Below are 16,967 nucleotides of genomic sequence, written 5' to 3' on the forward strand. Positions count from 1 at the left end.
CATGAGAATGAACCGCGGGATTCCGTGTGGAAAGAACCAATCATGCAGCGCGGACGACTGCTCGTTTGGACTCCTGCGTGCTATTGTACATACTGGCGTCGGCCTAGCATCGCAAGTTGCCTGCCGCGCCGTGAATGCACGTGTAGCAACAGAAAAAATGAGCCAGGGAGTGCAGACTCTCTACCACTTGTATTCGGTACTTACCAAGATTCCAGAAGGTCTAACGATCGCCTGCCTCGGTAGCGCAGTAGGCAGCGCGTAAGTCTCATAATCTTAAGGTCGTGAGTTCGATCCTCACCCGGGGCATCTAATTTTCTGTGACTGAAGGTGGTGCTGTTGCTAGGGCGCCAACTTATTTCTTGTTTGTTATCCACAACGTTTCAACGCTTCAGCGGGAAAATGTTTACTTCCTGTTATTGCTACATACAGCTTCCCTATTCCTCTTCTCCCAGCAGAGCATGAAGCCAAAAGCATTGCTCTGCGACGTTTGAGGTGCGCGCCTTGCCAGTCAGTATGTGCAAAGATGCTCGCAAAGAGAGCGACAATGCGACAAGCGACCGTACGAACGGTCGAATGAAACGGCCGCATCCGGTGTGGTCTAGTGGCTAGGATACCTGCCTTTCACCCAGGAGGCCCGGGTTCGATTCCCGGTACCGGAACGGAATTTTTTCCACACTAATCGTGACACGTTTGAGCTGTCCGAGCGGCCGTTTCCCGTCCTGCTCGCAACATAGCTACTGTTTCGTGACCGTCAGCAGAATATAGACTAGGGAAGCAGACACACGACGACCATAGGAATGGTGTATGGCTTCATGCCATCTGATTCCAGCGTAGGGCTGAGCAGCTGCATCTGCCGAGGCCCGTTAGCTCAGTTGGTTAGAGCGTCGTGCTAATAACGCGAAGGTCGTGGGTTCGATCCCCCCACGGGCCACTTCTCTTTTACTACTGCGAAAAGGCAGCGCCGATTTCAGCTGGCGAGTGTGATGACCAAATGATCATCACCCTGCGTGGAAGTTGACAGAGGATCCGAACCCGACTCGTCGGGAAGCACTACAGCATTCACTCGGCAATGGCCATAATATCTTGAATACACTGGTTAGAGAAAATGAAAGAAAATGTCCGATTGCCGATGCGTAACAACTTTGGCCCTTGTCAGTACTTGGGCGGGTGAGCGCATGGGAACACAGGGCACTATTGGCAGTTTTACTTCCTATTTTTGTTTCTCCTTTGTTTTCGGAGCTACAGCCCGATTCGGCCAGGGAGACGCCACCGTGAAATGAAGGGGGCGTGCTGTGTGTCCATCGCCTCGCCTCTCCTTACCTCTCTCAGTCGTTTCTCGTGCTTGTCGTTTTGATATAGGCCGATTTGAGAGCGTCAGCTCTCGCGTCAGCTGAGCAAAGGCGAGACAAGTCGAGACACACTAAGGGCTGGTATGCAGCGAGTAAGAGGGCGAAAAAACAATAGTTTAAGAGCGCGTGGCAAAAGTACTCAAACGCGAAATTAAAAGCCTGCTGCGGTGGCCGGGAATCGAACCCGGATCAACTGCTTGGAAGGCAACTATGCTGACCATTACACCACCACCGCACAAGCGAGCGCCCCGCCACCGCGCTGAGTCGGCTTCCCGCCTGTCGGCAGCGGCCGAAGGTGATCGTACCCGGCAGGCGCATTTCGAGGCAGGCTAGGGGAGCACATCCAGACGCATTCGGACAGCGTATCCGCGCACATTTCGCATCCTTTGGCAAGAGTCGGCGCCGGCGACGCAAGAGTACGCAGAGGACCGCGTTCTGGCGGCATCTTTAAGCAGTGCAGTGCAGGATTCAGCGTCTGCAGCATCTTCTCCACAGAATGCTACGGCGCTTGACGGCAGTCCCACTTTCCCTTGAGACATCTGCTCGGGAAGCAGCGTGAAGGTACCGCTGGCCCGAGCATCGGTGGTTCAGTGGTAGAATGCTCGCCTGCCACGCGGGCGGCCCGGGTTCGATTCCCGGCCGATGCATCATTTTGTTTTTTCTCCGGTAGGGGTGCTGCGTGTCTTTCGCACTCGAACTGCGTGAGCCATGAGAATGAACCGCGGGATTCCGTGTGGAAAGAACCAATCATGCAGCGCGGACGACTGCTCGTTTGGACTCCTGCGTGCTATTGTACATACTGGCGTCGGCCTAGCATCGCAAGTTGCCTGCCGCGCCGTGAATGCACGTGTAGCAACAGAAAAAATGAGCCAGGGAGTGCAGACTCTCTACCACTTGTATTCGGTACTTACCAAGATTCCAGAAGGTCTAACGATCGCCTGCCTCGGTAGCGCAGTAGGCAGCGCGTAAGTCTCATAATCTTAAGGTCGTGAGTTCGATCCTCACCCGGGGCATCTAATTTTCTGTGACTGAAGGTGGTGCTGTTGCTAGGGCGCCAACTTATTTCTTGTTTGTTATCCACAACGTTTCAACGCTTCAGCGGGAAAATGTTTACTTCCTGTTATTGCTACATACAGCTTCCCTATTCCTCTTCTCCCAGCAGAGCATGAAGCCAAAAGCATTGCTCTGCGACGTTTGAGGTGCGCGCCTTGCCAGTCAGTATGTGCAAAGATGCTCGCAAAGAGAGCGACAATGCGACAAGCGACCGTACGAACGGTCGAATGAAACGGCCGCATCCGGTGTGGTCTAGTGGCTAGGATACCTGCCTTTCACCCAGGAGGCCCGGGTTCGATTCCCGGTACCGGAACGGAATTTTTTCCACACTAATCGTGACAAGTTTGAGCTGTCCGAGCGGCCGTTTCCCGTCCTGCTCGCAATATAGCTACTGTTTCGTGACCGTCAGCAGAATATAGACTAGGGAAGCAGACACACGACGACCATAGGAATGGTGTATGGCTTCATGCCATCTGATTCCAGCGTAGGGCTGAGCAGCTGCATCTGCCGAGGCCCGTTAGCTCAGTTGGTTAGAGCGTCGTGCTAATAACGCGAAGGTCGTGGGTTCGATCCCCCCACGGGCCACTTCTCTTTTACTACTGCGAAAAGGCAGCGCCGATTTCAGCTGGCGAGTGTGATGACCAAATGATCATCACCCTGCGTGGAAGTTGACAGAGGATCCGAACCCGACTCGTCGGGAAGCACTACAGCATTCACTCGGCAATGGCCATAATATCTTGAATACACTGGTTAGAGAAAATGAAAGAAAATGTCCGATTGCCGATGCGTAACAACTTTGGCCCTTGTCAGTACTTGGGCGGGTGAGCGCATGGGAACACAGGGCACTATTGGCAGTTTTACTTCCTATTTTTGTTTCTCCTTTGTTTTCGGAGCTACAGCCCGATTCGGCCAGGGAGACGCCACCGTGAAATGAAGGGGGCGTGCTGTGTGTCCATCGCCTCGCCTCTCCTTACCTCTCTCAGTCGTTTCTCGTGCTTGTCGTTTTGATATAGGCCGATTTGAGAGCGTCAGCTCTCGCGTCAGCTGAGCAAAGGCGAGACAAGTCGAGACACACTAAGGGCTGGTATGCAGCGAGTAAGAGGGCGAAAAAACAATAGTTTAAGAGCGCGTGGCAAAAGTACTCATACGCGAAATTAAAAGCCTGCTGCGGTGGCCGGGAATCGAACCCGGATCAACTGCTTGGAAGGCAACTATGCTGACCATTACACCACCACCGCACAAGCGAGCGCCCCGCCACCGCGCTGAGTCGGCTTCCCGCCTGTCGGCAGCGGCCGAAGGTGATCGTACCCGGCAGGCGCATTTCGAGGCAGGCTAGGGGAGCACATCCAGACGCATTCGGACAGCGTATCCGCGCACATTTCGCATCCTTTGGCAAGAGTCGGCGCCGGCGACGCAAGAGTACGCAGAGGACCGCGTTCTGGCGGCATCTTTAAGCAGTGCAGTGCAGGATTCAGCGTCTGCAGCATCTTCTCCACAGAATGCTACGGCGCTTGACGGCAGTCCCACTTTCCCTTGAGACATCTGCTCGGGAAGCAGCGTGAAGGTACCGCTGGCCCGAGCATCGGTGGTTCAGTGGTAGAATGCTCGCCTGCCACGCGGGCGGCCCGGGTTCGATTCCCGGCCGATGCATCATTTTGTTTTTTCTCCGGTAGGGGTGCTGCGTGTCTTTCGCACTCGAACTGCGTGAGCCATGAGAATGAACCGCGGGATTCCGTGTGGAAAGAACCAATCATGCAGCGCGGACGACTGCTCGTTTGGACTCCTGCGTGCTATTGTACATACTGGCGTCGGCCTAGCATCGCAAGTTGCCTGCCGCGCCGTGAATGCACGTGTAGCAACAGAAAAAATGAGCCAGGGAGTGCAGACTCTCTACCACTTGTATTCGGTACTTACCAAGATTCCAGAAGGTCTAACGATCGCCTGCCTCGGTAGCGCAGTAGGCAGCGCGTAAGTCTCATAATCTTAAGGTCGTGAGTTCGATCCTCACCCGGGGCATCTAATTTTCTGTGACTGAAGGTGGTGCTGTTGCTAGGGCGCCAACTTATTTCTTGTTTGTTATCCACAACGTTTCAACGCTTCAGCGGGAAAATGTTTACTTCCTGTTATTGCTACATACAGCTTCCCTATTCCTCTTCTCCCAGCAGAGCATGAAGCCAAAAGCATTGCTCTGCGACGTTTGAGGTGCGCGCCTTGCCAGTCAGTATGTGCAAAGATGCTCGCAAAGAGAGCGACAATGCGACAAGCGACCGTACGAACGGTCGAATGAAACGGCCGCATCCGGTGTGGTCTAGTGGCTAGGATACCTGCCTTTCACCCAGGAGGCCCGGGTTCGATTCCCGGTACCGGAACGGAATTTTTTCCACACTAATCGTGACAAGTTTGAGCTGTCCGAGCGGCCGTTTCCCGTCCTGCTCGCAATATAGCTACTGTTTCGTGACCGTCAGCAGAATATAGACTAGGGAAGCAGACACACGACGACCATAGGAATGGTGTATGGCTTCATGCCATCTGATTCCAGCGTAGGGCTGAGCAGCTGCATCTGCCGAGGCCCGTTAGCTCAGTTGGTTAGAGCGTCGTGCTAATAACGCGAAGGTCGTGGGTTCGATCCCCCCACGGGCCACTTCTCTTTTACTACTGCGAAAAGGCAGCGCCGATTTCAGCTGGCGAGTGTGATGACCAAATGATCATCACCCTGCGTGGAAGTTGACAGAGGATCCGAACCCGACTCGTCGGGAAGCACTACAGCATTCACTCGGCAATGGCCATAATATCTTGAATACACTGGTTAGAGAAAATGAAAGAAAATGTCCGATTGCCGATGCGTAACAACTTTGGCCCTTGTCAGTACTTGGGCGGGTGAGCGCATGGGAACACAGGGCACTATTGGCAGTTTTACTTCCTATTTTTGTTTCTCCTTTGTTTTCGGAGCTACAGCCCGATTCGGCCAGGGAGACGCCACCGTGAAATGAAGGGGGCGTGCTGTGTGTCCATCGCCTCGCCTCTCCTTACCTCTCTCAGTCGTTTCTCGTGCTTGTCGTTTTGATATAGGCCGATTTGAGAGCGTCAGCTCTCGCGTCAGCTGAGCAAAGTCGAGACAAGTCGAGACACACTAAGGGCTGGTATGCAGCGAGTAAGAGGGCGAAAAAACAATAGTTTAAGAGCGCGTGGCAAAAGTACTCATACGCGAAATTAAAAGCCTGCTGCGGTGGCCGGGAATCGAACCCGGATCAACTGCTTGGAAGGCAACTATGCTGACCATTACACCACCACCGCACAAGCGAGCGCCCCGCCACCGCGCTGAGTCGGCTTCCCGCCTGTCGGCAGCGGCCGAAGGTGATCGTACCCGGCAGGCGCATTTCGAGGCAGGCTAGGGGAGCACATCCAGACGCATTCGGACAGCGTATCCGCGCACATTTCGCATCCTTTGGCAAGAGTCGGCGCCGGCGACGCAAGAGTACGCAGAGGACCGCGTTCTGGCGGCATCTTTAAGCAGTGCAGTGCAGGATTCAGCGTCTGCAGCATCTTCTCCACAGAATGCTACGGCGCTTGACGGCAGTCCCACTTTCCCTTGAGACATCTGCTCGGGAAGCAGCGTGAAGGTACCGCTGGCCCGAGCATCGGTGGTTCAGTGGTAGAATGCTCGCCTGCCACGCGGGCGGCCCGGGTTCGATTCCCGGCCGATGCATCATTTTGTTTTTTCTCCGGTAGGGGTGCTGCGTGTCTTTCGCACTCGAACTGCGTGAGCCATGAGAATGAACCGCGGGATTCCGTGTGGAAAGAACCAATCATGCAGCGCGGACGACTGCTCGTTTGGACTCCTGCGTGCTATTGTACATACTGGCGTCGGCCTAGCATCGCAAGTTGCCTGCCGCGCCGTGAATGCACGTGTAGCAACAGAAAAAATGAGCCAGGGAGTGCAGACTCTCTACCACTTGTATTCGGTACTTACCAAGATTCCAGAAGGTCTAACGATCGCCTGCCTCGGTAGCGCAGTAGGCAGCGCGTAAGTCTCATAATCTTAAGGTCGTGAGTTCGATCCTCACCCGGGGCATCTAATTTTCTGTGACTGAAGGTGGTGCTGTTGCTAGGGCGCCAACTTATTTCTTGTTTGTTATCCACAACGTTTCAACGCTTCAGCGGGAAAATGTTTACTTCCTGTTATTGCTACATACAGCTTCCCTATTCCTCTTCTCCCAGCAGAGCATGAAGCCAAAAGCATTGCTCTGCGACGTTTGAGGTGCGCGCCTTGCCAGTCAGTATGTGCAAAGATGCTCGCAAAGAGAGCGACAATGCGACAAGCGACCGTACGAACGGTCGAATGAAACGGCCGCATCCGGTGTGGTCTAGTGGCTAGGATACCTGCCTTTCACCCAGGAGGCCCGGGTTCGATTCCCGGTACCGGAACGGAATTTTTTCCACACTAATCGTGACAAGTTTGAGCTGTCCGAGCGGCCGTTTCCCGTCCTGCTCGCAATATAGCTACTGTTTCGTGACCGTCAGCAGAATATAGACTAGGGAAGCAGACACACGACGACCATAGGAATGGTGTATGGCTTCATGCCATCTGATTCCAGCGTAGGGCTGAGCAGCTGCATCTGCCGAGGCCCGTTAGCTCAGTTGGTTAGAGCGTCGTGCTAATAACGCGAAGGTCGTGGGTTCGATCCCCCCACGGGCCACTTCTCTTTTACTACTGCGAAAAGGCAGCGCCGATTTCAGCTGGCGAGTGTGATGACCAAATGATCATCACCCTGCGTGGAAGTTGACAGAGGATCCGAACCCGACTCGTCGGGAAGCACTACAGCATTCACTCGGCAATGGCCATAATATCTTGAATACACTGGTTAGAGAAAATGAAAGAAAATGTCCGATTGCCGATGCGTAACAACTTTGGCCCTTGTCAGTACTTGGGCGGGTGAGCGCATGGGAACACAGGGCACTATTGGCAGTTTTACTTCCTATTTTTGTTTCTCCTTTGTTTTCGGAGCTACAGCCCGATTCGGCCAGGGAGACGCCACCGTGAAATGAAGGGGGCGTGCTGTGTGTCCATCGCCTCGCCTCTCCTTACCTCTCTCAGTCGTTTCTCGTGCTTGTCGTTTTGATATAGGCCGATTTGAGAGCGTCAGCTCTCGCGTCAGCTGAGCAAAGGCGAGACAAGTCGAGACACACTAAGGGCTGGTATGCAGCGAGTAAGAGGGCGAAAAAACAATAGTTTAAGAGCGCGTGGCAAAAGTACTCATACGCGAAATTAAAAGCCTGCTGCGGTGGCCGGGAATCGAACCCGGATCAACTGCTTGGAAGGCAACTATGCTGACCATTACACCACCACCGCACAAGCGAGCGCCCCGCCACCGCGCTGAGTCGGCTTCCCGCCTGTCGGCAGCGGCCGAAGGTGATCGTACCCGGCAGGCGCATTTCGAGGCAGGCTAGGGGAGCACATCCAGACGCATTCGGACAGCGTATCCGCGCACATTTCGCATCCTTTGGCAAGAGTCGGCGCCGGCGACGCAAGAGTACGCAGAGGACCGCGTTCTGGCGGCATCTTTAAGCAGTGCAGTGCAGGATTCAGCGTCTGCAGCATCTTCTCCACAGAATGCTACGGCGCTTGACGGCAGTCCCACTTTCCCTTGAGACATCTGCTCGGGAAGCAGCGTGAAGGTACCGCTGGCCCGAGCATCGGTGGTTCAGTGGTAGAATGCTCGCCTGCCACGCGGGCGGCCCGGGTTCGATTCCCGGCCGATGCATCATTTTGTTTTTTCTCCGGTAGGGGTGCTGCGTGTCTTTCGCACTCGAACTGCGTGAGCCATGAGAATGAACCGCGGGATTCCGTGTGGAAAGAACCAATCATGCAGCGCGGACGACTGCTCGTTTGGACTCCTGCGTGCTATTGTACATACTGGCGTCGGCCTAGCATCGCAAGTTGCCTGCCGCGCCGTGAATGCACGTGTAGCAACAGAAAAAATGAGCCAGGGAGTGCAGACTCTCTACCACTTGTATTCGGTACTTACCAAGATTCCAGAAGGTCTAACGATCGCCTGCCTCGGTAGCGCAGTAGGCAGCGCGTAAGTCTCATAATCTTAAGGTCGTGAGTTCGATCGTCACCCGGGGCATCTAATTTTCTGTGACTGAAGGTGGTGCTGTTGCTAGGGCGCCAACTTATTTCTTGTTTGTTATCCACAACGTTTCAACGCTTCAGCGGGAAAATGTTTACTTCCTGTTATTGCTACATACAGCTTCCCTATTCCTCTTCTCCCAGCAGAGCATGAAGCCAAAAGCATTGCTCTGCGACGTTTGAGGTGCGCGCCTTGCCAGTCAGTATGTGCAAAGATGCTCGCAAAGAGAGCGACAATGCGACAAGCGACCGTACGAACGGTCGAATGAAACGGCCGCATCCGGTGTGGTCTAGTGGCTAGGATACCTGCCTTTCACCCAGGAGGCCCGGGTTCGATTCCCGGTACCGGAACGGAATTTTTTCCACACTAATCGTGACAAGTTTGAGCTGTCCGAGCGGCCGTTTCCCGTCCTGCTCGCAATATAGCTACTGTTTCGTGACCGTCAGCAGAATATAGACTAGGGAAGCAGACACACGACGACCATAGGAATGGTGTATGGCTTCATGCCATCTGATTCCAGCGTAGGGCTGAGCAGCTGCATCTGCCGAGGCCCGTTAGCTCAGTTGGTTAGAGCGTCGTGCTAATAACGCGAAGGTCGTGGGTTCGATCCCCCCACGGGCCACTTCTCTTTTACTACTGCGAAAAGGCAGCGCCGATTTCAGCTGGCGAGTGTGATGACCAAATGATCATCACCCTGCGTGGAAGTTGACAGAGGATCCGAACCCGACTCGTCGGGAAGCACTACAGCATTCACTCGGCAATGGCCATAATATCTTGAATACACTGGTTAGAGAAAATGAAAGAAAATGTCCGATTGCCGATGCGTAACAACTTTGGCCCTTGTCAGTACTTGGGCGGGTGAGCGCATGGGAACACAGGGCACTATTGGCAGTTTTACTTCCTATTTTTGTTTCTCCTTTGTTTTCGGAGCTACAGCCCGATTCGGCCAGGGAGACGCCACCGTGAAATGAAGGGGGCGTGCTGTGTGTCCATCGCCTCGCCTCTCCTTACCTCTCTCAGTCGTTTCTCGTGCTTGTCGTTTTGATATAGGCCGATTTGAGAGCGTCAGCTCTCGCGTCAGCTGAGCAAAGTCGAGACAAGTCGAGACACACTAAGGGCTGGTATGCAGCGAGTAAGAGGGCGAAAAAACAATAGTTTAAGAGCGCGTGGCAAAAGTACTCATACGCGAAATTAAAAGCCTGCTGCGGTGGCCGGGAATCGAACCCGGATCAACTGCTTGGAAGGCAACTATGCTGACCATTACACCACCACCGCACAAGCGAGCGCCCCGCCACCGCGCTGAGTCGGCTTCCCGCCTGTCGGCAGCGGCCGAAGGTGATCGTACCCGGCAGGCGCATTTCGAGGCAGGCTAGGGGAGCACATCCAGACGCATTCGGACAGCGTATCCGCGCACATTTCGCATCCTTTGGCAAGAGTCGGCGCCGGCGACGCAAGAGTACGCAGAGGACCGCGTTCTGGCGGCATCTTTAAGCAGTGCAGTGCAGGATTCAGCGTCTGCAGCATCTTCTCCACAGAATGCTACGGCGCTTGACGGCAGTCCCACTTTCCCTTGAGACATCTGCTCGGGAAGCAGCGTGAAGGTACCGCTGGCCCGAGCATCGGTGGTTCAGTGGTAGAATGCTCGCCTGCCACGCGGGCGGCCCGGGTTCGATTCCCGGCCGATGCATCATTTTGTTTTTTCTCCGGTAGGGGTGCTGCGTGTCTTTCGCACTCGAACTGCGTGAGCCATGAGAATGAACCGCGGGATTCCGTGTGGAAAGAACCAATCATGCAGCGCGGACGACTGCTCGTTTGGACTCCTGCGTGCTATTGTACATACTGGCGTCGGCCTAGCATCGCAAGTTGCCTGCCGCGCCGTGAATGCACGTGTAGCAACAGAAAAAATGAGCCAGGGAGTGCAGACTCTCTACCACTTGTATTCGGTACTTACCAAGATTCCAGAAGGTCTAACGATCGCCTGCCTCGGTAGCGCAGTAGGCAGCGCGTAAGTCTCATAATCTTAAGGTCGTGAGTTCGATCCTCACCCGGGGCATCTAATTTTCTGTGACTGAAGGTGGTGCTGTTGCTAGGGCGCCAACTTATTTCTTGTTTGTTATCCACAACGTTTCAACGCTTCAGCGGGAAAATGTTTACTTCCTGTTATTGCTACATACAGCTTCCCTATTCCTCTTCTCCCAGCAGAGCATGAAGCCAAAAGCATTGCTCTGCGACGTTTGAGGTGCGCGCCTTGCCAGTCAGTATGTGCAAAGATGCTCGCAAAGAGAGCGACAATGCGACAAGCGACCGTACGAACGGTCGAATGAAACGGCCGCATCCGGTGTGGTCTAGTGGCTAGGATACCTGCCTTTCACCCAGGAGGCCCGGGTTCGATTCCCGGTACCGGAACGGAGTTTTTTCCACACTAATCGTGACAAGTTTGAGCTGTCCGAGCGGCCGTTTCCCGTCCTGCTCGCAATATAGCTACTGTTTCGTGACCGTCAGCAGAATATAGACTAGGGAAGCAGACACACGACGACCATAGGAATGGTGTATGGCTTCATGCCATCTGATTCCAGCGTAGGGCTGAGCAGCTGCATCTGCCGAGGCCCGTTAGCTCAGTTGGTTAGAGCGTCGTGCTAATAACGCGAAGGTCGTGGGTTCGATCCCCCCACGGGCCACTTCTCTTTTACTACTGCGAAAAGGCAGCGCCGATTTCAGCTGGCGAGTGTGATGACCAAATGATCATCACCCTGCGTGGAAGTTGACAGAGGATCCGAACCCGACTCGTCGGGAAGCACTACAGCATTCACTCGGCAATGGCCATAATATCTTGAATACACTGGTTAGAGAAAATGAAAGAAAATGTCCGATTGCCGATGCGTAACAACTTTGGCCCTTGTCAGTACTTGGGCGGGTGAGCGCATGGGAACACAGGGCACTATTGGCAGTTTTACTTCCTATTTTTGTTTCTCCTTTGTTTTCGGAGCTACAGCCCGATTCGGCCAGGGAGACGCCACCGTGAAATGAAGGGGGCGTGCTGTGTGTCCATCGCCTCGCCTCTCCTTACCTCTCTCAGTCGTTTCTCGTGCTTGTCGTTTTGATATAGGCCGATTTGAGAGCGTCAGCTCTCGCGTCAGCTGAGCAAAGGCGAGACAAGTCGAGACACACTAAGGGCTGGTATGCAGCGAGTAAGAGGGCGAAAAAACAATAGTTTAAGAGCGCGTGGCAAAAGTACTCATACGCGAAATTAAAAGCCTGCTGCGGTGGCCGGGAATCGAACCCGGATCAACTGCTTGGAAGGCAACTATGCTGACCATTACACCACCACCGCACAAGCGAGCGCCCCGCCACCGCGCTGAGTCGGCTTCCCGCCTGTCGGCAGCGGCCGAAGGTGATCGTACCCGGCAGGCGCATTTCGAGGCAGGCTAGGGGAGCACATCCAGACGCATTCGGACAGCGTATCCGCGCACATTTCGCATCCTTTGGCAAGAGTCGGCGCCGGCGACGCAAGAGTACGCAGAGGACCGCGTTCTGGCGGCATCTTTAAGCAGTGCAGTGCAGGATTCAGCGTCTGCAGCATCTTCTCCACAGAATGCTACGGCGCTTGACGGCAGTCCCACTTTCCCTTGAGACATCTGCTCGGGAAGCAGCGTGAAGGTACCGCTGGCCCGAGCATCGGTGGTTCAGTGGTAGAATGCTCGCCTGCCACGCGGGCGGCCCGGGTTCGATTCCCGGCCGATGCATCATTTTGTTTTTTCTCCGGTAGGGGTGCTGCGTGTCTTTCGCACTCGAACTGCGTGAGCCATGAGAATGAACCGCGGGATTCCGTGTGGAAAGAACCAATCATGCAGCGCGGACGACTGCTCGTTTGGACTCCTGCGTGCTATTGTACATACTGGCGTCGGCCTAGCATCGCAAGTTGCCTGCCGCGCCGTGAATGCACGTGTAGCAACAGAAAAAATGAGCCAGGGAGTGCAGACTCTCTACCACTTGTATTCGGTACTTACCAAGATTCCAGAAGGTCTAACGATCGCCTGCCTCGGTAGCGCAGTAGGCAGCGCGTAAGTCTCATAATCTTAAGGTCGTGAGTTCGATCGTCACCCGGGGCATCTAATTTTCTGTGACTGAAGGTGGTGCTGTTGCTAGGGCGCCAACTTATTTCTTGTTTGTTATCCACAACGTTTCAACGCTTCAGCGGGAAAATGTTTACTTCCTGTTATTGCTACATACAGCTTCCCTATTCCTCTTCTCCCAGCAGAGCATGAAGCCAAAAGCATTGCTCTGCGACGTTTGAGGTGCGCGCCTTGCCAGTCAGTATGTGCAAAGATGCTCGCAAAGAGAGCGACAATGCGACAAGCGACCGTACGAACGGTCGAATGAAACGGCCGCATCCGGTGTGGTCTAGTGGCTAGGATACCTGCCTTTCACCCAGGAGGCCCGGGTTCGATTCCCGGTACCGGAACGGAATTTTTTCCACACTAATCGTGACAAGTTTGAGCTGTCCGAGCGGCCGTTTCCCGTCCTGCTCGCAATATAGCTACTGTTTCGTGACCGTCAGCAGAATATAGACTAGGGAAGCAGACACACGACGACCATAGGAATGGTGTATGGCTTCATGCCATCTGATTCCAGCGTAGGGCTGAGCAGCTGCATCTGCCGAGGCCCGTTAGCTCAGTTGGTTAGAGCGTCGTGCTAATAACGCGAAGGTCGTGGGTTCGATCCCCCCACGGGCCACTTCTCTTTTACTACTGCGAAAAGGCAGCGCCGATTTCAGCTGGCGAGTGTGATGACCAAATGATCATCACCCTGCGTGGAAGTTGACAGAGGATCCGAACCCGACTCGTCGGGAAGCACTACAGCATTCACTCGGCAATGGCCATAATATCTTGAATACACTGGTTAGAGAAAATGAAAGAAAATGTCCGATTGCCGATGCGTAACAACTTTGGCCCTTGTCAGTACTTGGGCGGGTGAGCGGATGGGAACACAGGGCACTATTGGCAGTTTTACTTCCTATTTTTGTTTCTCCTTTGTTTTCGGAGCTACAGCCCGATTCGGCCAGGGAGACGCCACCGTGAAATGAAGGGGGCGTGCTGTGTGTCCATCGCCTCGCCTCTCCTTACCTCTCTCAGTCGTTTCTCGTGCTTGTCGTTTTGATATAGGCCGATTTGAGAGCGTCAGCTCTCGCGTCAGCTGAGCAAAGTCGAGACAAGTCGAGACACACTAAGGGCTGGTATGCAGCGAGTAAGAGGGCGAAAAAACAATAGTTTAAGAGCGCGTGGCAAAAGTACTCATACGCGAAATTAAAAGCCTGCTGCGGTGGCCGGGAATCGAACCCGGATCAACTGCTTGGAAGGCAACTATGCTGACCATTACACCACCACCGCACAAGCGAGCGCCCCGCCACCGCGCTGAGTCGGCTTCCCGCCTGTCGGCAGCGGCCGAAGGTGATCGTACCCGGCAGGCGCATTTCGAGGCAGGCTAGGGGAGCACATCCAGACGCATTCGGACAGCGTATCCGCGCACATTTCGCATCCTTTGGCAAGAGTCGGCGCCGGCGACGCAAGAGTACGCAGAGGACCGCGTTCTGGCGGCATCTTTAAGCAGTGCAGTGCAGGATTCAGCGTCTGCAGCATCTTCTCCACAGAATGCTACGGCGCTTGACGGCAGTCCCACTTTCCCTTGAGACATCTGCTCGGGAAGCAGCGTGAAGGTACCGCTGGCCCGAGCATCGGTGGTTCAGTGGTAGAATGCTCGCCTGCCACGCGGGCGGCCCGGGTTCGATTCCCGGCCGATGCATCATTTTGTTTTTTCTCCGGTAGGGGTGCTGCGTGTCTTTCGCACTCGAACTGCGTGAGCCATGAGAATGAACCGCGGGATTCCGTGTGGAAAGAACCAATCATGCAGCGCGGACGACTGCTCGTTTGGACTCCTGCGTGCTATTGTACATACTGGCGTCGGCCTAGCATCGCAAGTTGCCTGCCGCGCCGTGAATGCACGTGTAGCAACAGAAAAAATGAGCCAGGGAGTGCAGACTCTCTACCACTTGTATTCGGTACTTACCAAGATTCCAGAAGGTCTAACGATCGCCTGCCTCGGTAGCGCAGTAGGCAGCGCGTAAGTCTCATAATCTTAAGGTCGTGAGTTCGATCCTCACCCGGGGCATCTAATTTTCTGTGACTGAAGGTGGTGCTGTTGCTAGGGCGCCAACTTATTTCTTGTTTGTTATCCACAACGTTTCAACGCTTCAGCGGGAAAATGTTTACTTCCTGTTATTGCTACATACAGCTTCCCTATTCCTCTTCTCCCAGCAGAGCATGAAGCCAAAAGCATTGCTCTGCGACGTTTGAGGTGCGCGCCTTGCCAGTCAGTATGTGCAAAGATGCTCGCAAAGAGAGCGACAATGCGACAAGCGACCGTACGAACGGTCGAATGAAACGGCCGCATCCGGTGTGGTCTAGTGGCTAGGATACCTGCCTTTCACCCAGGAGGCCCGGGTTCGATTCCCGGTACCGGAACGGAATTTTTTCCACACTAATCGTGACAAGTTTGAGCTGTCCGAGCGGCCGTTTCCCGTCCTGCTCGCAATATAGCTACTGTTTCGTGACCGTCAGCAGAATATAGACTAGGGAAGCAGACACACGACGACCATAGGAATGGTGTATGGCTTCATGCCATCTGATTCCAGCGTAGGGCTGAGCAGCTGCATCTGCCGAGGCCCGTTAGCTCAGTTGGTTAGAGCGTCGTGCTAATAACGCGAAGGTCGTGGGTTCGATCCCCCCACGGGCCACTTCTCTTTTACTACTGCGAAAAGGCAGCGCCGATTTCAGCTGGCGAGTGTGATGACCAAATGATCATCACCCTGCGTGGAAGTTGACAGAGGATCCGAACCCGACTCGTCGGGAAGCACTACAGCATTCACTCGGCAATGGCCATAATATCTTGAATACACTGGTTAGAGAAAATGAAAGAAAATGTCCGATTGCCGATGCGTAACAACTTTGGCCCTTGTCAGTACTTGGGCGGGTGAGCGCATGGGAACACAGGGCACTATTGGCAGTTTTACTTCCTATTTTTGTTTCTCCTTTGTTTTCGGAGCTACAGCCCGATTCGGCCAGGGAGACGCCACCGTGAAATGAAGGGGGCGTGCTGTGTGTCCATCGCCTCGCCTCTCCTTACCTCTCTCAGTCGTTTCTCGTGCTTGTCGTTTTGATATAGGCCGATTTGAGAGCGTCAGCTCTCGCGTCAGCTGAGCAAAGGCGAGACAAGTCGAGACACACTAAGGGCTGGTATGCAGCGAGTAAGAGGGCGAAAAAACAATAGTTTAAGAGCGCGTGGCAAAAGTACTCATACGCGAAATTAAAAGCCTGCTGCGGTGGCCGGGAATCGAACCCGGATCAACTGCTTGGAAGGCAACTATGCTGACCATTACACCACCACCGCACAAGCGAGCGCCCCGCCACCGCGCTGAGTCGGCTTCCCGCCTGTCGGCAGCGGCCGAAGGTGATCGTACCCGGCAGGCGCATTTCGAGGCAGGCTAGGGGAGCACATCCAGACGCATTCGGACAGCGTATCCGCGCACATTTCGCATCCTTTGGCAAGAGTCGGCGCCGGCGACGCAAGAGTACGCAGAGGACCGCGTTCTGGCGGCATCTTTAAGCAGTGCAGTGCAGGATTCAGCGTCTGCAGCATCTTCTCCACAGAATGCTACGGCGCTTGACGGCAGTCCCACTTTCCCTTGAGACATCTGCTCGGGAAGCAGCGTGAAGGTACCGCTGGCCCGAGCATCGGTGGTTCAGTGGTAGAATGCTCGCCTGCCACGCGGGCGGCCCGGGTTCGATTCCCGGCCGATGCATCATTTTGTTTTTTCTCCGGTAGGGGTGCTGCGTGTCTTTCGCACTCGAACTGCGTGAGCCATGAGAATGAACCGCGGGATTCCGTGTGGAAAGAACCAATCATGCAGCGCGGACGACTGCTCGTTTGGACTCCTGCGTGCTATTGTACATACTGGCGTCGGCCTAGCATCGCAAGTTGCCTGCCGCGCCGTGAATGCACGTGTAGCAACAGAAAAAATGAGCCAGGGAGTGCAGACTCTCTACCACTTGTATTCGGTACTTACCAAGATTCCAGAAGGTCTAACGATCGCCTGCCTCGGTAGCGCAGTAGGCAGCGCGTAAGTCTCATAATCTTAAGGTCGTGAGTTCGATCGTCACCCGGGGCATCTAATTTTCTGTGACTGAAGGTGGTGCTGTTGCTAGGGCGCCAACTTATTTCTTGTTTGTTATCCACAACGTTTCAACGCTTCAGCGGGAAAATGTTTACTTCCTGTTATTGCTACATACAGCTTCCCTATTCCTCTTCTCCCAGCAGAGCATGAAGCCAAAAGCATTGCTCTGCGACGTTTGAGGTGCGCGCCTTGCCAGTCAGTATGTGC

The 16,967-nt window shown here is 54.4% G+C and overlaps 41 non-coding genes across 41 annotated transcripts; 33 read left to right on the forward strand and 8 right to left on the reverse strand.

Annotated features, from left to right (window-relative positions):
* The first annotated feature begins 233 nt into the window (after window positions 1-233).
* On the forward strand, window positions 234-306 carry Trnam-cau. The gene has a single exon. It is a non-coding gene; the product is annotated as a tRNA-Met (tRNA).
* Window positions 307-587: 281 nt separating this feature from the next.
* On the forward strand, window positions 588-659 carry Trnae-uuc. The gene has a single exon. It is a non-coding gene; the product is annotated as a tRNA-Glu (tRNA).
* A 198-nt stretch (window positions 660-857) lies between these two features.
* Trnai-aau lies at window positions 858-931 on the forward strand. Its single transcript has one exon. It is a non-coding gene; the product is annotated as a tRNA-Ile (tRNA).
* A 581-nt stretch (window positions 932-1,512) lies between these two features.
* On the reverse strand, window positions 1,513-1,584 carry Trnag-ucc. The gene has a single exon. It is a non-coding gene; the product is annotated as a tRNA-Gly (tRNA).
* Window positions 1,585-1,925: 341 nt separating this feature from the next.
* On the forward strand, window positions 1,926-1,996 carry Trnag-gcc. The gene has a single exon. It is a non-coding gene; the product is annotated as a tRNA-Gly (tRNA).
* A 293-nt stretch (window positions 1,997-2,289) lies between these two features.
* On the forward strand, window positions 2,290-2,362 carry Trnam-cau. The gene has a single exon. It is a non-coding gene; the product is annotated as a tRNA-Met (tRNA).
* Window positions 2,363-2,643: 281 nt separating this feature from the next.
* On the forward strand, window positions 2,644-2,715 carry Trnae-uuc. Its single transcript has one exon. It is a non-coding gene; the product is annotated as a tRNA-Glu (tRNA).
* A 198-nt stretch (window positions 2,716-2,913) lies between these two features.
* On the forward strand, window positions 2,914-2,987 carry Trnai-aau. The gene has a single exon. It is a non-coding gene; the product is annotated as a tRNA-Ile (tRNA).
* Window positions 2,988-3,568: 581 nt separating this feature from the next.
* On the reverse strand, window positions 3,569-3,640 carry Trnag-ucc. The gene has a single exon. It is a non-coding gene; the product is annotated as a tRNA-Gly (tRNA).
* Window positions 3,641-3,981: 341 nt separating this feature from the next.
* Window positions 3,982-4,052, forward strand: Trnag-gcc. Its single transcript has one exon. It is a non-coding gene; the product is annotated as a tRNA-Gly (tRNA).
* A 293-nt stretch (window positions 4,053-4,345) lies between these two features.
* Trnam-cau lies at window positions 4,346-4,418 on the forward strand. Its single transcript has one exon. It is a non-coding gene; the product is annotated as a tRNA-Met (tRNA).
* A 281-nt stretch (window positions 4,419-4,699) lies between these two features.
* Window positions 4,700-4,771, forward strand: Trnae-uuc. Its single transcript has one exon. It is a non-coding gene; the product is annotated as a tRNA-Glu (tRNA).
* A 198-nt stretch (window positions 4,772-4,969) lies between these two features.
* Window positions 4,970-5,043, forward strand: Trnai-aau. Its single transcript has one exon. It is a non-coding gene; the product is annotated as a tRNA-Ile (tRNA).
* Window positions 5,044-5,624: 581 nt separating this feature from the next.
* Trnag-ucc lies at window positions 5,625-5,696 on the reverse strand. The gene has a single exon. It is a non-coding gene; the product is annotated as a tRNA-Gly (tRNA).
* Window positions 5,697-6,037: 341 nt separating this feature from the next.
* Trnag-gcc lies at window positions 6,038-6,108 on the forward strand. The gene has a single exon. It is a non-coding gene; the product is annotated as a tRNA-Gly (tRNA).
* A 293-nt stretch (window positions 6,109-6,401) lies between these two features.
* On the forward strand, window positions 6,402-6,474 carry Trnam-cau. The gene has a single exon. It is a non-coding gene; the product is annotated as a tRNA-Met (tRNA).
* Window positions 6,475-6,755: 281 nt separating this feature from the next.
* On the forward strand, window positions 6,756-6,827 carry Trnae-uuc. Its single transcript has one exon. It is a non-coding gene; the product is annotated as a tRNA-Glu (tRNA).
* Window positions 6,828-7,025: 198 nt separating this feature from the next.
* On the forward strand, window positions 7,026-7,099 carry Trnai-aau. Its single transcript has one exon. It is a non-coding gene; the product is annotated as a tRNA-Ile (tRNA).
* A 581-nt stretch (window positions 7,100-7,680) lies between these two features.
* On the reverse strand, window positions 7,681-7,752 carry Trnag-ucc. Its single transcript has one exon. It is a non-coding gene; the product is annotated as a tRNA-Gly (tRNA).
* Window positions 7,753-8,093: 341 nt separating this feature from the next.
* Window positions 8,094-8,164, forward strand: Trnag-gcc. The gene has a single exon. It is a non-coding gene; the product is annotated as a tRNA-Gly (tRNA).
* Window positions 8,165-8,457: 293 nt separating this feature from the next.
* Trnam-cau lies at window positions 8,458-8,530 on the forward strand. The gene has a single exon. It is a non-coding gene; the product is annotated as a tRNA-Met (tRNA).
* A 281-nt stretch (window positions 8,531-8,811) lies between these two features.
* Window positions 8,812-8,883, forward strand: Trnae-uuc. Its single transcript has one exon. It is a non-coding gene; the product is annotated as a tRNA-Glu (tRNA).
* A 198-nt stretch (window positions 8,884-9,081) lies between these two features.
* Window positions 9,082-9,155, forward strand: Trnai-aau. Its single transcript has one exon. It is a non-coding gene; the product is annotated as a tRNA-Ile (tRNA).
* Window positions 9,156-9,736: 581 nt separating this feature from the next.
* Window positions 9,737-9,808, reverse strand: Trnag-ucc. Its single transcript has one exon. It is a non-coding gene; the product is annotated as a tRNA-Gly (tRNA).
* Window positions 9,809-10,149: 341 nt separating this feature from the next.
* On the forward strand, window positions 10,150-10,220 carry Trnag-gcc. Its single transcript has one exon. It is a non-coding gene; the product is annotated as a tRNA-Gly (tRNA).
* Window positions 10,221-10,513: 293 nt separating this feature from the next.
* Window positions 10,514-10,586, forward strand: Trnam-cau. The gene has a single exon. It is a non-coding gene; the product is annotated as a tRNA-Met (tRNA).
* A 281-nt stretch (window positions 10,587-10,867) lies between these two features.
* On the forward strand, window positions 10,868-10,939 carry Trnae-uuc. Its single transcript has one exon. It is a non-coding gene; the product is annotated as a tRNA-Glu (tRNA).
* Window positions 10,940-11,137: 198 nt separating this feature from the next.
* On the forward strand, window positions 11,138-11,211 carry Trnai-aau. Its single transcript has one exon. It is a non-coding gene; the product is annotated as a tRNA-Ile (tRNA).
* Window positions 11,212-11,792: 581 nt separating this feature from the next.
* Window positions 11,793-11,864, reverse strand: Trnag-ucc. Its single transcript has one exon. It is a non-coding gene; the product is annotated as a tRNA-Gly (tRNA).
* A 341-nt stretch (window positions 11,865-12,205) lies between these two features.
* On the forward strand, window positions 12,206-12,276 carry Trnag-gcc. Its single transcript has one exon. It is a non-coding gene; the product is annotated as a tRNA-Gly (tRNA).
* Window positions 12,277-12,569: 293 nt separating this feature from the next.
* Window positions 12,570-12,642, forward strand: Trnam-cau. The gene has a single exon. It is a non-coding gene; the product is annotated as a tRNA-Met (tRNA).
* Window positions 12,643-12,923: 281 nt separating this feature from the next.
* Window positions 12,924-12,995, forward strand: Trnae-uuc. The gene has a single exon. It is a non-coding gene; the product is annotated as a tRNA-Glu (tRNA).
* Window positions 12,996-13,193: 198 nt separating this feature from the next.
* Window positions 13,194-13,267, forward strand: Trnai-aau. Its single transcript has one exon. It is a non-coding gene; the product is annotated as a tRNA-Ile (tRNA).
* Window positions 13,268-13,848: 581 nt separating this feature from the next.
* On the reverse strand, window positions 13,849-13,920 carry Trnag-ucc. The gene has a single exon. It is a non-coding gene; the product is annotated as a tRNA-Gly (tRNA).
* Window positions 13,921-14,261: 341 nt separating this feature from the next.
* On the forward strand, window positions 14,262-14,332 carry Trnag-gcc. The gene has a single exon. It is a non-coding gene; the product is annotated as a tRNA-Gly (tRNA).
* Window positions 14,333-14,625: 293 nt separating this feature from the next.
* On the forward strand, window positions 14,626-14,698 carry Trnam-cau. Its single transcript has one exon. It is a non-coding gene; the product is annotated as a tRNA-Met (tRNA).
* A 281-nt stretch (window positions 14,699-14,979) lies between these two features.
* Trnae-uuc lies at window positions 14,980-15,051 on the forward strand. The gene has a single exon. It is a non-coding gene; the product is annotated as a tRNA-Glu (tRNA).
* A 198-nt stretch (window positions 15,052-15,249) lies between these two features.
* Trnai-aau lies at window positions 15,250-15,323 on the forward strand. Its single transcript has one exon. It is a non-coding gene; the product is annotated as a tRNA-Ile (tRNA).
* Window positions 15,324-15,904: 581 nt separating this feature from the next.
* Window positions 15,905-15,976, reverse strand: Trnag-ucc. Its single transcript has one exon. It is a non-coding gene; the product is annotated as a tRNA-Gly (tRNA).
* A 341-nt stretch (window positions 15,977-16,317) lies between these two features.
* Window positions 16,318-16,388, forward strand: Trnag-gcc. The gene has a single exon. It is a non-coding gene; the product is annotated as a tRNA-Gly (tRNA).
* Window positions 16,389-16,681: 293 nt separating this feature from the next.
* Trnam-cau lies at window positions 16,682-16,754 on the forward strand. Its single transcript has one exon. It is a non-coding gene; the product is annotated as a tRNA-Met (tRNA).
* Window positions 16,755-16,967: the final 213 nt, after the last annotated feature.

Source organism: Schistocerca americana, unplaced genomic scaffold (genome assembly GCF_021461395.2).
Source record: "Schistocerca americana isolate TAMUIC-IGC-003095 unplaced genomic scaffold, iqSchAmer2.1 HiC_scaffold_325, whole genome shotgun sequence".
In the NCBI taxonomy this organism is placed as follows: domain Eukaryota; kingdom Metazoa; phylum Arthropoda; class Insecta; order Orthoptera; family Acrididae; genus Schistocerca; species Schistocerca americana.